Below are 17581 nucleotides of genomic sequence, written 5' to 3'. Positions count from 1 at the left end.
GGAGAATTGTTTAGTGATTGACTATTGTAATCGTGAATCGTGATATCCCTCGAGACAGATTTCGATCTCATACGATTCCTTGATAATGACACCGTAGTATTAGCATCAAAAGTGTCGAATCCAAAACACATTTTCACGTTATAAACAGTATAGACAATGCTAAACTGGAAAATAAATTAAAAAATTTTCCATTTGGCCCCTGGAAAAGTCTGTGTATAAGCGATAACTTATTTGTAAAAATATGAAATATATGTAATTTGTAAAGATATTATGTATACATAATGTAATATATAATGTCGATGAATACAATATAATTGGGGTTAAGAGAAAAAGAATCCATTTTTTGTCACTAATATCCAGTACCTTTCCTACTTATTTATTCGAGTAGGGTCATTCGGGGGAATATGCCACAGTTAACTTTGAAACGCGATATCTCCCAAGTATAAGTAGATACAGGGAAAAAGATAAAATCTTATGAATGTGTAACTAATTCTGTGTATTGACAAATAAGTAGAGATATATAATTTTTATAGTTGAATGAGAAACGTGCAAATACAAACGACCTCGAAAGTGGCATATTACCCAAGTGGTGGGTAAATATGCCACAAGGTCTGTGGTAATATGCCACAAGTTATGAAGTGCGAAATAATCACTTAAATTTTCGAGAATCAACAGTATTTTAAACCATTTAAGCTATTAGTAACTAATAACAAATATTGGAACTCGATGAAACGTAAAATATATTTGAAAAAATAGCTATTACAAACTAAACACTCTCCAATCTCTACGCAGTCTTCATGGACCCACATTTTGCAACAAGTAGTTTTTACCCAGTCACATTTAAGTCCTTTTTTATCGTAATAATATAGTGCACATATTGCAAAGTCGAATATATCTGCATCAGTCGAATCATCATAAGAAATATCTACATTCTCAAAATTTGTTCTATATTGTAGTACGAGCCACCTTCACCATACGAATGGCTTCCTTTAAACTTTCTTCTGACTTAGCAGCACGGTTTAAAGTTCGTACATACTTCTTAGGCATGGTTCCAATTAAAAAAACAACTCGATGGCATTAAATAGAAAGAGTTATAAAGATATGAGTGGTGGCACTTGTGGCATATTATACCGACAAACATGTGGCATATTACTCGACACGGCCATAAGAAGAAGGATTGACAATCTCTCCGCAAAGTACATAGTTTTCAGGGATGTGTGAGAGATTATAAAATTCGTTTGTTAGTATACTTTATCATAATCCAGGCTTGGGAATTAAGTGAACTTTTCGGCCGAGTTTCAGAAGCAATGCCCTCTTTCTCCTGCTCGAGCCACCTCAGGCGCGTACCACGTGAACCTAGTGATCCTCTAGGGAGTGATCGTTACAACGTGTATCGTCGCTGATTGGTTGTCGCGATTTTGGAGCAAAAGCGAAAGTAGACAGAGAAAGAAACTGTAAAAAAGGAAGAGACAGAAATACTGATAGAAAGAGACAGAAATACTGACAGAAAGAGAGAGAGAAATACTGATAGAAAGAGATAGATATGTTTATTTCCGGTTTTGCTCCAAGACGGATACCGTTATACCGATCACTGCCTAGAGGATCACTACGTGAACTGCGCGTGGCGCATTGACAAAACAAAAACGCATCGACAATGTCGCCCTAATGCACCACGCGCGGTTCATATGGTACGGGCTCAGGCCTCAGGGCGCTTCAAGCTAGAGCTGTACGAGTACTTGAATATTCGGGTAGTTTGAAATCCGAACCAATCCGGGACTCGGTTTCCAAGCCGAGCCAGGTACCCGAAAGAACCGAGCGACTCGGATAGAACCAAGTACTTGAATGTTTTTCAAGCGGTCCGAAAGAACCGGGCGGATTGGATGAAACCGAGCGGCTCGGATAGAACCAAGTACTTGATGTTTTCCAAGCGGCCCGAAAGAAACCGGGCGGATTGGATAGAACGAAGAGGATTGAATTTTTCCAAGCGGCCCGAAAGAAACCGGGCGGATTGGATAGAACGAAGAGGATTGAATTTTTCCAAGCGGCCCGAAAGAAACCGGGTGGCTTGGAAAGAAACGAGCGGTCCGCTCGACCTTCATTCGGACCGTTCGTTTCTTTCCAAGCCACCCGGTTTCTTAGGGCCCGCCCGCTTACTTTCCAAGCCGCCTGGTTTCTTTCGGGCCGCTTGGAAAAATTCAATCCGCTCGGTTCCATCCAATCCGCCCGGTTTCTTTCGGGCCGCTTGGAAAAATTCAATCCGCTCGGTTCCATACAATCCGTCCGGTTTCTTTCGGGCCGCTTGAAAAAAAATCAATTACTATCTGAGCCGCTCGCTTCTTTCGAGTACCCGGCTCGGCTCGGTTTTTCAAGCCGAGCCAGGCTCGGCTTGCTTTTTCCGGGTACTTGATCAGCTCTACTTCAAGCAGCTAGGCCGCCGCGGGGACCAACACGCGCGTCGGGAGAAAGAGGGGGTTGCTTCTGAAACTTGGCCGTAAGGTTCACTTAATTCCCAAGCCTGTCATAATCTATTGATTTTTTATAGAACTGTTCACACAAATGTATAATCTTCATTCTAGTTACAGTGTGAAATTAGATCAAAACGATACTTTTATAACTTACCAGGTTTTACTGAAAATAAAAGAAAGTAAACGCCAAAATCTATTGTCGTCATAGCAGTTACACTAAATTGAACGGAATTAGTGCATATGTGACGCCACCTGTGCATTATTCAAAAAATTATTGAGAAGTGGCATATTATTTAAGGTGTAATATTACCCCGAGTTACCTATAAATGTTTCATATTTCTTCTCTTTCTTACGTACGAAGACTCCTGTTACCGTTTACTTTGGCCCTCTTGGGGGGTGCTGAAATGCACACACCTGGATGCAGCTGTCGCCTCCGCGACGACGCCACAAAATCAGATCTTTCCGACGAAAAAGTTTTTCACGAAAAACCGACATCATGCGTATCCCTACAACTTTTGAGACTGATTTTCTAATATACAAGGGGTACGCATGTGTGCTCGGGGTTTCAGTCTTAGCCTAAAGTTCATAGATGACAAAAATCATAGCAAGATCGGGTTACGTTCCCTTTCGAGCTTTATTCGTAACAATCAAAACCATACACTACGTAAATGTACCGTTGGGCAGTATACAGTTTTCATTCTTTAAAACAGTGGCGATCAGCAGTTGCTCGTACAGGCAGGGATGGTCTGGAGTTTCTAAATTAAATCTTACTCGTAGTGGACGGAGATTCCAGAGGAAGAAAACCAGAAACTAATATATATATATATTACTTTCTTGTTATATATATTAAAAAAAAAATTAGATCTCGAAGCTGAGAAATTAATAAATAATTAAATAACATAAAATATGTAATAATCATATATAAAACTGTACGGACTAACCGAACGTTGATAACTTCAAACACTAATAATTTAAGGAGTCATTCTGGTTAGACACTTTGAAAAAATCGATTTTTTTTAAACATTTTTCGAAAGTACATATCCCCAAGAATGTACTCTTAAATTTTCATGGAAAATTCAAATTATTTTAGCTTCTACATAGGCATTTTATAGGAAGCGCAGAGGCTCGGCCTCTATAGATGAAAAGTTTAAAAGCGTTTTCCTCGAAACGTCATTTTTTCACATGGTGCAGGGAAAATCTGAAAATCTATCGAACCGATTGCTTTATAAATTGAACTGTTTATTCTGCACACCTATGCTTCTGGCCGGGACTACAATCAAGTATTTCTGTTGTGTCTAACCTACTTTTAAAATCGAAAATAGTACAGAAAACACAAACGAAATACATTGATTCTTGTATTTTGCCCGACATTTGGTTAATTTTAAGGATAAATCATTTATTCTAGCTCGGGCCATAGCGACAGTCATATTGATCAAGAATATGTTTGTATTTTTGGTTTGAGATAAGTCCAACTGTTGAAATTACCTGCAAGAGCCAGGCATGAATTTTTAAACATGTCATCAAAATCGCCTTCAAAACCAATTTAACAGCAATAATTTTATTACTTTTATATTTTTTATTTGCTGTAGAAATGTAGTTTAATCCATAGAAAAAAGTTTTATTCCATTACTATAATTCCTGTTTTTGGAATAAATTCCTGAAAATCGCTGAATATATTGACGCGCTAACTAGAGTGACCCCTTAAAGAGTGCCACGAGAAGGGAAGTGATTCTTGCGTGATTATTTAGAGGAGGGTGTGCTGAAAATATTCCAATTGCTCAGAATGTGAAACTGTTTGTTGTTTGGAAGATATTCCTTGTCAATTTTAACAAATGCCGCTATTTTCGTTACTGCACTTAGAATTGTTTTTTAATAGATTTGAGGTGGTATGAGGTGAAATAATATCGACTCCGACTTACCAAACACTCAATTTATTTTTTAATCAAAGAAAAACGACAATGTTACTGGATGATTCGCGTGTAGACGTCTGGGTGTTCACGCAGGAACTGCCTAGATCCAACTGCTCTCTTCACCGACCGTACCCTTGACCAGGGGTAGAAAAGGTGAAGGAAGGAAATAGAAAAAGAGAAAGACAGAAAACTGAAGAAAAACTGAGATGAAGATAAAAGAGAAAGCTACTCGAGAAGCGACTTCGCTCGGCTCGCGCGGACCTGGTCGCCACATGTTCTCAACGAACACCAGGCCCAGACGAAACCCTCGGGAAACGAATTGAACAAAGAATAGGAAGGAAGTTGTAAATAGCAAGGGAATTTAGAAAAGTGAAAGTTAGAAACGTAGGGAAAGAAAAGTACCGAAGAGAAAGAACGTGGTCACCAAGACGTAACTGCTACAGATTATTCACATTAGTTACTGATAAGAGAAGATTTTTGTCGCAAAAGCCTGATCTTTAATTTAAACAAGACGATATGTTACCACTTTCCTTTATAATTTGGAAACGAAAAGTTTCCCAAACATTCAACTCAAACTACTTAAGATCGGTTTATACAGCCATCGAGGACGGGCCGAGGATGGCCCGAGCCTATAGTTTGCTTATGGCCAAGGTCCCCGCGCAACATTTAGTTGCTGTCGAAACTGGGTGGAGGAGGAACACCTAATGGAGTGGTGGTGGTAATGTGTGCGTGTGGCGACGCCAGCGCCAACCCAAGCCAAGTGACGCCAACGCGAAGCCAACCACGACCAACCAATGTCGACAATCTATTTCCCGGCGACGCTGGCTGGTCGTGGTTGGCTTCGCGTTGGCGTCACTTGGTTTGGCTTGGCGCTGGCGTCGCCTCACGCACGCCAGAGTTGTGCAGAATTACAATTGAATTACTCCATGAATTATAATTACAGAATAATTGAATTACATTGTAATTCGTAATTCAGATCTCTCATTCAATTAAATTGCATCGCAATTCGTAATTGCAATTGAAGTATAATTGCAAAGTACAATGTAATTACGAATTAAGAATTAACAGGTAACCAAATTAAGAGGTAATAAGAGGTGAGAAAAAAATTATTATGAGTGATGAATATGGTATTATTCAAAAATTTATAATATGTAAGGAGAAATAAACTTATTTGTTAAATTTTTTCCACATTCAAACATAAATGAAAAAAAAGAAACATGTACCTGCTCTACCTAACTTACAATATATATTAAAGGGAAAATAACGGCAATCACCTAATGCGTCTTATGTAAAAAAAATTAATACAGAAATACAGTGAAATACATCACCTAATAGGAAAAAATTCGATGGAAAACAAATTTTCCATGCAAGAATATCGAAAGTGGATCTCCTTTCTGTTTTTTTTTTCTTTTTCACCATCTTCTTGATGAATTGCGTCTTCTTCATCAGAAACCATAAGTGCAGATACGCCCAAGCTGTCCATACTACTATCACCTTCTAGCATATCACTCATTTTGCACCGCGAAAAGATATGAATGTTGTTTCTAGTCCACGGGAAACATTGACACTGACGACTGACAATGAGTCGCGTATGAACGAGAAACGAAGGATTCGAAGTATAGACATGAAACGAGGATAGACCAAAAAGATAAACATGGTATGATCGGTATGATAGGTATGATCGGTATGAACGGGAACGGGATACGTCGCGTCGTAATCATTTATCTCACTTCTTCAGAGTTCTGAACTGTAATTTAATTATGTACATTGTATTTCAATTACACGCATGATTGTAGTAATTTGGAATTGAATTAATTGAAAAGTTTGAATTATGTAATTCAATTAGCATAACTGTGACGCACACATTACCACCACTCCTGTAGGTGCTTCCCCTCCACCGAGTTTCGACAGCAACAAAATGTTGCTCGGGGACCCTGCTTATGGCCATTGGCTGATGAGCGGCCGACGAGCGCTCGTCATCCGCCCGTCGCGTCGGCCGCTAGTTAATCGCTGGTTGGCACGACCAGTGATGGGTTTCGGACGGATGTCGTCAGTTCTTTACCGTAGACCAGCGATGTCTCTTTGGGCGGTCAGAGAGTGCGAGCATCCATAGGGTCTGTTCCGTTTCACGCATAGCGTTGCATAGCGTGCATAGACCGCAGCGCAGTTGCTGCGCGCATTCATAGCGTTCCGTTTCGTTAATGCGACTCATGCGCTGTTGGAAATGGAACGGTTTTCGATACGTTTGATGCTCGTGAAGTTGGACGGTGGTCCAAGCACGCTTCCTAACTACATCGTGTAAATGGTTCTTATTACGAAGTCACTGCAATGACTACGCTTGTGGAAGAATGAAATGGATATATGTGTATTTGAAAAAAAAAAAAACAGTTCTGCTGGTCACACAACAGCGGCCAGGCGACGAGTGTCGTCTCGAAGTTTCTGTTGCCAGGCCGTCCCTACGGTCGACGCGGCGTACGCTTCGCGACGTTGCCGCGTTGCTGATGGGATTCGCAGAATCCCATCGTTGTCGTCTCTTACAATCGGTTACTTCGTCCTTAGGATCGGGGACCGACTCCTAACGAAATTTGATGGCTTTATTGGTTCCTGGATTTTCTCAACCCGAGTTTTTCTATTTTTCTTGAACAGCAGCAAATATTGAAAACGAAGATCATATTTTATGAGTTTTACAGGACGAACTGCTGCTTACTCAGCGAAATTTGGTAAGCAGATGTGTAATGGAGATTGAAGTTATTTATTATCCACGCCCGGGATAAATTGCAGTTTTGAAGGCTAATGAATACAATTGCAGGCTTTCGTACGTCTTATGGATTAGAGTACAGCTGTAAAGTTAGCATTATAAGAATACGTTTACAAAACTTAACAGTAAAAGTCTTTAAGAAATAACACTGTGTGCCACATATTTGCTTCCTTTCTCATCTTCCGTTTCGACCCTACCTAAAACCTTCTAGATGCTCGCTTCGAAATTGGGTCCGTTGCGTTGGTTGCGTTTCATGCAGTGAGTGCATAGACGGCATAACCTAATTCGTAGAATTCCCTAGAATCCTCCAACGTCACTAGAACTTGACTAGAAGCAGCCAATACACATAATGCGCGCATGCGGATTTGTCGCTTTACGTGTGCTTCTGTATTTCGAATTCGAATACTGCAAACAGGAGAAAGCGGGGTAATTCCGGCTATATAAGCAAGAAACGCTAACAAATTTGAGCAACTTGCACATTTGCTAGTTTTTTACATGAATTGATAGTTTGAAGTGTCTAGTTTGTATTAATATGGCCGAGAAAGCATAAATTTACGTTGTAACAAAATTGAAAGCAATAACACAAAAATGGTCATTTGACGGAATTAACGTAAGGTAATTCCGGCCATGATTTTTCTGTATAATAGAAGTGGGAAAACTGTTAAATTAATAAAAAACACAATTTTTTGTTTTAAAAGTAGTTACTATATGAATCACAAATGTATTCTTCAGGGGTATTCCATCCTGAACATTCTTTACATACCCATGGACCACATGCTCGATTCAAAATTTAGTTTTTTCTTTCTCAGTTTCCTTTTACATCCCTTTTGTGTTTTTATATGGAAGCGTGTCAAGAAATATTTCTAGCTCCATTCTGCCTTATTCGTAATTCTTTTATGTCAGTTGCATTTAAGCTAGATAAAAGTAATGTTAAAAGCTGGCTGGAATTACCTCTCAATTTTGACCACTCTTACCCCTCAATTTTGGCCGGTCTTACCCTACAACACATGTTTAAATAGTTGAAGTATTATATTGCATTGAATTTTCATATCACCAAAAGCCAAATGTGAGTTCAAAAGTACATTGCTCTACTTAATGAGATTAAAATTAATAGTTTATATCTATTTCAAGTACTAATTTGCCTTGCTTAAACCTTTAGCGCCTAGTGTGACGTATACGTCTGTCCCGTCCCGCGAAGTGGAGTCTAATATTAATTAACCTTCAAATCATTTATATTTACTATTCCGTACTCTGAAGTATTATAACTACCTCGAATGAAAATATTATACACAGCATTATGCAAAGTATCACCCATAAGGCACTATCTCCGTAAACTACGATAAGAAGAGATCGAGCCGAGAATACACGGACGGGAGCAGCGAGCAGGACAGCCAGCATCAAGGAGGTAGCGGTCCGCCAGCTGCACACCAGCTAGCCGACAGCACGCACACCAAGAAGACCCCAGTGAACACCAGCTGATGCGTCATAGGCCCATCCCCCAGCGGAGTCGACGCCACCTTCGCAGAGTTGCGCCCCTGGTCCTCGCCAGAAGATTGCAATCCCGTTATTTCCCGTAAATCGAGCTCTAATGCGTGGCTCAACATATTTAACTTCGGCCCCTAGTACGTAAGCTGTACGGAACGGATCGTATAGAGAATATTGTAAACGATTAATGTAAAAGTCTAGCTATCGACGCTGTTGGGAGTCAAGTAAAATAATGTGCAACCGGATTTGCATCCCTCCCAAAAGAACCGGCCATCCGAGCGTAGAAGCAAGTGCGAACTAAAATACTATTGAAGTTGAAAATTGAGTCATATTTTCCTACTTCTCTTTACGGACAAACTCTAAGAGATTTTATCTTTTGATCATTTTGAATTTTTTAATGATCGTTTTTATGATCGTTTTGAAACATTGACGTGCGCTTCTCGATACCGCAGATATACCTACCTAGCATTTCTGACGAAAAAGAATTGTCCAGCCTTTGGGCCTGCCAATCCTGGCGTAGACCTTTGGCAGGTACGTATCTGTCTCAACAGGTAATTCCATCCGTGGCGCCAGCAAGCCTGCCCCCGGTGCTTACTATTCCAGCGGGTTTTCTTCTAGAGAAAATCAGTAAATTTGCAAGCGCAATATCTCAAAAACCAGAGGAAATAAAGTGTATACATTAAAGCTTATTGAATTTGTCGTGGAACGTACTATCAACTGATCTCTTAAAAAAAAATAGTTCCATTTAAAAACCCGAACTTGACCATCGTATCTTTTAAAATAATGATCGAAGAAAAAAATTGTCTGCGCTAATAAATTGGCCCTCTCGAACCATGCAATTTCATGTAAAAAAAAATTTTATCTCCAATACTTTAGAAGATATCCAGCTGTCCAGTATTCTCGCGGACACCCTGTATGGTTTGGGTGGCGATGGCTTCTGCCACTACTGCAGATGTCTCCGCACATCCTTTCGACGTCTTCGCCGCTATCCTGCTCATTGCCGAAGTTATTTCCCCTTCGCCCGCCGCCACGAACTCGTAGGCCGCCGATAGGCTATTCTTGAGCTCCTAGACAGGAGCCCCGCCACCTTGGCCGCTGGGGACTCACGGCCCGCAAGAGGGTGGGTGGGTGCATAACCAGCGCGACAAACGTCGTTTCTCCCACGACCTGCTTATTCCCCACAGTTCTCTTCTCATGGTCCACAACCCTCGTCGCAGAGCTGGACCTTATCCGCGGCTTATTCTTATTAGGGGTGATCGACACCTTTGGGTAGCGTCTAAACACCTGCTCGGTTCTCAGAACACCCTCCGTTCTAGCTTCCCGGCGTTCCTCGGCCTTTATGGCAGATGGGGGTGAGGGGGTCGCTGGTGGTGGGGTTACGGGATAATTCTTGTCCTGGTCTAAATCGATTAACATCGACTCTATTCGGCCACCAGGGCAGGTGGGTGTTGCCGAGTTTTTGTCTCCGCCCGTCACATCCCCCAGATTCTTGCTGAAGAACTCCCCCAGTATTCCTCCTTAGTATGGTAGTTGGGTCCCTCGGGGAGTACCTGTTCCGCTCTTTTTCCGGCGCTATTGAGTGAAGCAGGGACCTTACCGCCGCATACCTTCTTGCTACCACTACCAGTGCCTTTCGCCGTATTAATCCATTCCGTGTCCACTTCATCATTATCCTTGTTCGTGTTGCCAGGTCCTGCTGCTGAAGCTTCATTTACCCCACCATGGTTGGCAGGCGCAGTGACGACGCCCGCTGCATCAGATCGCCGTCATCAGTCTGATTCCATACTTCACCGCTGTTCCTAACAGGGCAGGGATGAGTTGAGTTTCCTCTCAAAAGTAGCGATGTATCCGAGGCTTTACTTTCGATTGTACTTGTCATGGTGGTTTGTGCCACCTTGCGCCTATGGTGGCTGCCAACTCCCAAACTTTTCTAGTCCTCCCTTACCGGCACTCACCGTTTAGGGGGTGTGATAATGCATCGGCCGCGTACCCGCGAGAGGTATATCCGCCGGTGGGTAACTGCTGACGGGTCGACCCTTCACCAACTGGTATTCTGCCGGTTGTTACTCCTTTGCTATCTTTATCTGCTCCTTCATGTGCCCCTCCTCTCCTGCTACTCTTCGCAGCCTCCTCCTCCAGTAGTGTGCCCGCTGTTACGTCCCGATATAGGACTTCCTGTAAATCACCCCGAGCGGTTGGAGTGATTTACCGGGTTCTTGCTCTATCGAAGGGCTAAGGCCCACCTTGACTATACTTACCGGGGATAAGGAAGTGAAAAGGGGTTGAAAGAATAAAGTTCAGGGGATAAGGTGGAGAAACGATAAGGCTACATATATTGTTACAGAAGTTAAATGACTCTACCTCGAGACAGCGCTTCGCCTCGGCTGTCGCTCGCAGTGTCGCTGACCCACGGGTAGGTCGTGGTCGCTCGCTGTGCTCTCGGATGTCGGTGGCCTAGAGCCCGTCGTACCGCACTGTCTCTAACGTACTTCTACGCGGTCCTACGTCGGTCTCGATTGACGCGCAAGGGCTCTCCCGGCTAGGCCGTTTCCTGTGTGTCGGACGGAGTTACCCTTCTTACGAATTACTATCGGCCGAGCGCGCTTCGCGGAATCTGCGCGGAGACGTGGTCGCGGTATCTAGATGGTCCTCTGGTCCGTCGCGACTTCCTAGCTCGAGCACTCGAATAAGAATGATGTTTTTTGCGGCTCCCGATCGCGGGCCGAACCTCGAACGATCCCTACGAATGGGGGAAACTGCCCCGTCGGAATAATTGGGGAATTGGGCCGAGCGCGGTCGCTGTCCCCATCGCTGTTGCTACGGGCTCAGCACCACTCGATTGCTACACACGAGGCGATTCCGCTGGATCGCCTTTGCGAAACAAAAGCGACGCGTGGACACCAAACACGGGATGGACCTGAAGGGCCCATGTAACACCGCCGTACCGTCCTCTTCTTCACCAGATCTTCATTAATTAGTTCGTTAATTAATTAATTCTTCTCTCCGTTTCAGGCACGAGGGCACAGGGCACCGCCGCCATACCACTGCCAGTTAGTGAAGAAAAATCTTCTCTCCTCTCTCTCTTTAGTCAGGATCCGGGTCCGGGCCAAAGAGCCCCACCGGGCGCCGCGAAACCTTGAGGCGCGCGACGCACGGTGGAAACCACCGATCCGGCTCCTGGCCCACCCCTACCATGCACTCGTTCGCATCTAACTCGGATTATTCTTCTTCTCCATAGGAAGGTCCGAACATTCGGAATAGATCCCCGGTCCTACCGCACGGAGGTGTGTGTCATGGAATTTCCCCCCGAGGCCAGCCAACTTCACCGAAGTAAAACCAGGTAAACCCAGCGACCAGTGGCCCCTTCGGAGGGATCATCAGTTCCATCAGAGTTTTTGACGGGGCTCACGGAAGGGTCACGAAAGCCTCTGAGGGGTAGGACTAGATGGAAGCGTCATATGAGGACCGTGCACAACTCTGCCTATAACCAATGTGTGCGTGAGTATGAAGAGCTCTCGCATATGTCTAAAGTCCGTTGTTCTGGGCCCATGGACGGGAGGAAGGGGGGGTTCAATGCTTCCTTTCCGACCGGTACGGGGAAGTCACTGAACGACACCCTGATGGTAGGACCAAATTTGCTGCCGGGTCTGCCACAGGTGTTGCTGCGCTGGTGAGGTCATCGGATCTGCTTGACGGGGAACGTCAAGGAAATGTTTCGCCAGACTCTTGTCTACCCCGAAGATCGATGCTTCCAATGCATCCTCTGGTGAAAACACAACGACAGGTAAGTATAAGCTGAACACCGTCACCTACGGCCTAGACTGCGCACCGTATCCGGCCATTCGGATGCTGCAACGGGACATCTACATGGAGGATGACCTGGGACAGATTCTGAGGTAGGGCGACGCGATCTGCAAGCGGAACTCCGCCTACCATGCAAGGCGGGCGGTTTCAATCTCCGCAAGTGGGCTTCCAACGTATCGGCCGTGATAGACGAGCCACCAACTGGGGAGGTCACGTCAGCGATTAGGTGGCAGGACAGCTGCAGACCGTGCTAGGGGAGCACTGGAGCGTCCAGGTGCAGCCGGGAGAACCCGAGTGTCGGGTGACTCAACGTACGGTGCTGTCCCGAATCGCTCGAATTTTCAATCCACTAGGTCCCTGGCTCCAGTCACCGTTTCAGACACGATCTTTCTCCAATCGCTCTATCTGCTGAAAATCGACTGGGATTCACTTCTACTCTTGACGGATGAGAGAATGGACGAACTTTCTAGATGACCTACCTCTTTTAAATGCCGTGAGGTTGCCACGCTGGCTGGGCTTACATCCGACTATCAAATACCGCGAGCTTTACGGGTTTTCTGACGCATCAGAGCGGGCCTTCGCTGCTGTCCTTTATCTACGGATCGTGGATGATAACGATATGATGCAGACACATTTGGTCACGGCTAGGACCATGGTGGCCCCGCTGCAATGGGTTACGCTCCCGCGCTTGGACCTCTGCGCCGCAGCCTTACTAACCCGTCTGGACCCGGAGGGCCTTGGAGCTCGAAGCCGTAGATATACATCTCAGGACCGATTCCAGAATAGTGCTGGATTGGTTTCGATGTCACACATCCCGCTGGAAAACCTACGTGGCGAATTGAGTAGCGGAGATTCGGCGAACGCTACCAGACGCTCGCTAGCACCACGCATCTAGACCCGAGAATTCCGCCGACTGTGCCTCTCGGGGTTTGCCACCGCACCAGCTACCGAACTTCTCGCTCTGGTGGACAAGGCCAGCCTGGTTGAGCGAATCTTCCAACTGAATCCGACTGAATCTACGGGAGAAGAGGAGTCAACCAACCTTGAGGCTCAAGGAGTGTCAACCTTGGTCGCGACTAGGGAAGGGCAGCACAAAATTAGCTGCTGACTAATTACACAGTTCGACAAAATTTGACTTTTTTCGGGCTTGTAATATTCAATAGCTGTTTCTTATAGGTTTTCGTCCCCTGAAAACGAATCCGCAAACCGTTTGTCGCCATCACCCTCAGTTTTTGAAAAATTCGATTTTGAAAAAAAACTGCAAATTTTCAACTTTGAAACTCTTTTGTGTCGAAACGCTAATACTTATTCGGTTGCTCATTGCGTCAAATTATTCTATGAACCCTCGTGAACACAACGATATAAGTTATTGGTGCATTATGAACATTTAAATAGGTTTAAACAACGATGAAATGGAAAAGGACACCCGAAATGCACCCATTTTTGAAGATATCTTTCAATTTATTTCCAAAACTAAAGGTCTAGAAGGAACTCTGACTATTCCACGAGATGCAGTAGACATATTTCCATCGGAAAGCATCAACAGAAGTGATAAGTCACGTTTTGTTTTCAACACAGAAGCGAAATAGTTTGGCAAAACGCGCGGTGCCGACAGTGGTAGTCACGCGCGTTAAGCGATTGTGTTACGCTGAGCTCCAGTGGATCGCGCGTCGTGGATGACTCGCCCCCTTCGTGGACAGCCAGGGCCTGCTGCGAGTTGGAGGACGCTTAAATAAAGCAGTCCCTGCTGCCCAAGCTTGTTGATCAACGAGGCCCACCGTAGGTGTGTCTCCTTTTGAAGATTAGACGGAGTTATTATTTATTAAACAACACTTTCAATACTTGAATTCTTCGATGTAAAATCAATCACTTCAATAATTTAAACTAACTCGGCGCCGAAACGTTTCTGCCGTATAATCCAAAATGTGCTATTCTTCGGGGCGAAGCACTGAAATATGCTAGTTTTCGCGGCGTGCTAATATTCGTCGGAAACAATGAAATCATCTTTGCGTAGCAAATTAAAATGTACTGTTTTTCGTAAAAAAAATAATGAAACGTACTACTTTTCGTAACGCACGTCGTTATGTCGTCCCAATGAAAATGACGATCATGAAAATTATATTTGCATAATATGAAGTTAACTACAGTGTTTCCTCGTTAGCGGCTCGCTGGTCGGGACCGGCGTTGAGTCCGTATCGTGAACAGAGCCCTAATTGCTAGTGTTCATTTCTCTCTTCTTTCTGGCCGAAGGGGGGAGCGAGATGGAACACTGCGTGCGCAGCGAGCGTGCGCGGTTATTGTGAGCACGAAAACCGCTTCACAATGTCTTGACGCAAGCCTGGCTCACTGTAAGCGCTTGCGACCATCGCGCACGCCCGTCGCGCACGCAAAGGACAGAGGGTTAGGCGTCCGGAGCGAGGAAAAACATCAACGCGTCGTCTGTCTCGTACCGTCCTCGCTCGCTTTCAGTGCCTCTCGTTCGCTCTCATTCCATCTCGCTTTAGCCTTCGCCGGACAAGAGTGAGACAGAACTGGTGGGGATAGCGAGAAGTCCGTATCGTGTACACCAAACGGAGTCCGTAACGAGGAAATACTGTACGCTATAGTCAAGGCATTTTTGATCAAGTCAAATAAAATCGTTTAACTTAATTTTTTTTTCATTTCCAGATGCAAGAAGGGTTGAAGGATATGCCGATTGTGGACATGACAGGGCCAAGCGGATCTACGACTCAAGGCGACGAACGGGTGAATGAAGCCGGAAGCTGGGAAATCCCGCCGAGGCGAATGAAAAGGAGAAAACGGAGGAAATCATAAGACAGGTAATTATGTGGAATGTGGTACTATGTCTTACTTCCTACTAAACTATTTTGGGCGAAACGTTGCAATTGTCAGAATATTATTCCGTTTTAAGAATTGTACGAATTTTTTTTTTATAATTCACTATATGTATGGGTAGAAGTAGAAAACATAATTTTTATGTTTCTGTTTCAGTTATACAAAAAAGTTAGGCGCCTCACATATCAACGATGAGGGCGTGGAGGCCGTGGATGGTGTCGAGGTCGCGGAGAGAATTCCGGAGGATGGGATCTTTCCTCTTGGCGAAAGCTTTTGGGAAGGGGCGCCACAATATAATTTTTATAATATGTAGATTCAATTTTAATTATAATAAATTCCTTTTTACAATCTTTTTATTTCATGGGTTTAATTTTTAAACGATGTTATTCAGCTCCGCTCCTCTGTTTGCGTCTAGTATGTTTGGTTCAACTCTAGAAACTCAATTTTAACCCACTTCTACCCATCGAATTGTCTTGAAATTTCGCAGGCGTACGTAATTATGACAATAAAAATTATGAAAATAAAACCCCAAGGGGGTGACAAAATTACCCAGCCGTCAATAAATATAACCCTTAACCACAAATCCAAACGACTTTAAATCAGCCTATAAAAAACCGAATAAAAAAAACACAAATCAATTCAATCGACATGAAATCAGCATATAACGACAAATCCAAACGTAGGCACTAGAAAGTAAATAATAAACAAATGTATTAAAAAATATTTTTAAGTTAAACGATTTTATTTAAAATGCTCTAAAAACTAAAAAATAATTTTCTTGTACTACCATTTCGATGTTTTTTTGTCAATTTAATTACAAATGATGGACGAGCACGGCGCCTTTTTTCTCTGCCCAATTGTATTAGATAATGCCCAAAAAGTCTAAAAATTCCTGTCGATCTAATTTCAACGATGACTTTTGAGTTACTTGAGTATGATATAAATTGCTTTGATCGATTATATGATCAATTATTTCATAACTAAAAAAAAAACTCAGAAATATTGTAGAGGTATATCAGTTAATTATTCTGCATTTATATTATTTTTATTTTCAAATTCTGGAGGATTCAAGTCATCAGATGTCCAAACACGGTGTGGTTTTTTGTTTTTCTTTCGATCTAGTAGTTTCTTTTTCCTTGCTGGCTGTCCCACATGATCTTCCTCTTCATCTTCATCTGATTTATCAATAAGCCAATCTTCAAAATTACCATGATCATCATTTAGAAATGGATGACGATTGATGGCTTCGGTTTCATCATCTGAATTATCAGATACATCAGAAATATATGGATTTGGTGGTTTCACGGCTTGATACGAATTCTTCTTTATACGTGTAAGCATTTTTGCTAACGGAAAAATAATGAATTGTACAGCATAACAAAATATTTTGTTTGACTACTACCGCTCAGTGTTGCACCGATGCAACATGCATTTTCAAATATAAAATACTCACATATATTTGACTTGAAATAACTTCACAACACTATTGTGCACATACTTTAGCTTTCCACTAAATGTAACGATGCAAATTTTCATGAAAAAAAGAAGAACTTACCTCTATTTTTCACTGATTTATTTGAGAAATATAAGGAAACACAAGATGCCATCTGAAGTAATAATTTACAATCAATTTTTGAAGAAATTGTTTGATTTCCTCAACCGAAAACATTGAAATCTACTTTACCATCAGGAAAACTATGGATGGTTGCTAACAAAACTTAAATATAAACAAGTGACAGAACTTTATACACTTTTAAAATGAGTGTTGCACCGGTGTAACTCTGGGAGTTAGAGGGTTAACACAGAATCAAACGGCGAAATGAATTTGTTGTGACACATCCCATTCCACGATTTTATTTGAAATGAGAAAACAACATCGAAATGGTAGTACAAGAAAATAATTATTTTTTAGTTTTTAACTTTGCCACAGCATCATTCCGTCATTGTCTCGGTTCAGTAATTAAAAGTTGCTCTACAACTGCTAACCTAGTCTTTTCTTTTACTGTCCTCTTCCTTTCATGCGGTATTCCCGAATTATCAACTGTGTGTATTCTTAGGGGTTATGCCTACCTGAAAGGTCTGAAAACGCAAGTATTTTCGAGTTTTTTTTTAAATTTGAAGACGTTTTTAAACAAAACGGTTCTATATTCGAAAATATATATTTTAAAGTTCTTGTAGTTTTTTTGCAATGCGATATCTAAATAAACAATGAAATTATAAGCGATCTCCCGGCCGCGATGTTTTATTACAGTGATCACTGTAGCTTTGACCTCGTTCATCAGAAATAAAAAATTCGATCAAATTTAGTTAGTATATTAGATTAT

General features: G+C 42.8%; 1 long non-coding RNA gene across 1 annotated transcript; it reads left to right on the top strand.

Moving 5' to 3' along the window:
• Positions 1-13136: 13136 nt before the first annotated feature.
• LOC143378565 (uncharacterized) lies at positions 13137-15613 on the top strand. The gene is made up of 3 exons (XR_013088295.1): positions 13137-14205; positions 15090-15241; positions 15414-15613. It is a non-coding gene; the product is annotated as an uncharacterized LOC143378565 (long non-coding RNA).
• The last annotated feature ends 1968 nt before the right edge of the window (positions 15614-17581 follow it).

Source organism: Andrena cerasifolii, chromosome 2 (assembly GCF_050908995.1).
Source record: "Andrena cerasifolii isolate SP2316 chromosome 2, iyAndCera1_principal, whole genome shotgun sequence".
Lineage (NCBI taxonomy): Eukaryota > Metazoa > Arthropoda > Insecta > Hymenoptera > Andrenidae > Andrena > Andrena cerasifolii.
The sequence above is the reverse complement of the archived record's forward strand: the minus strand, read 5'-3'. Positions and strand labels throughout refer to the sequence as shown.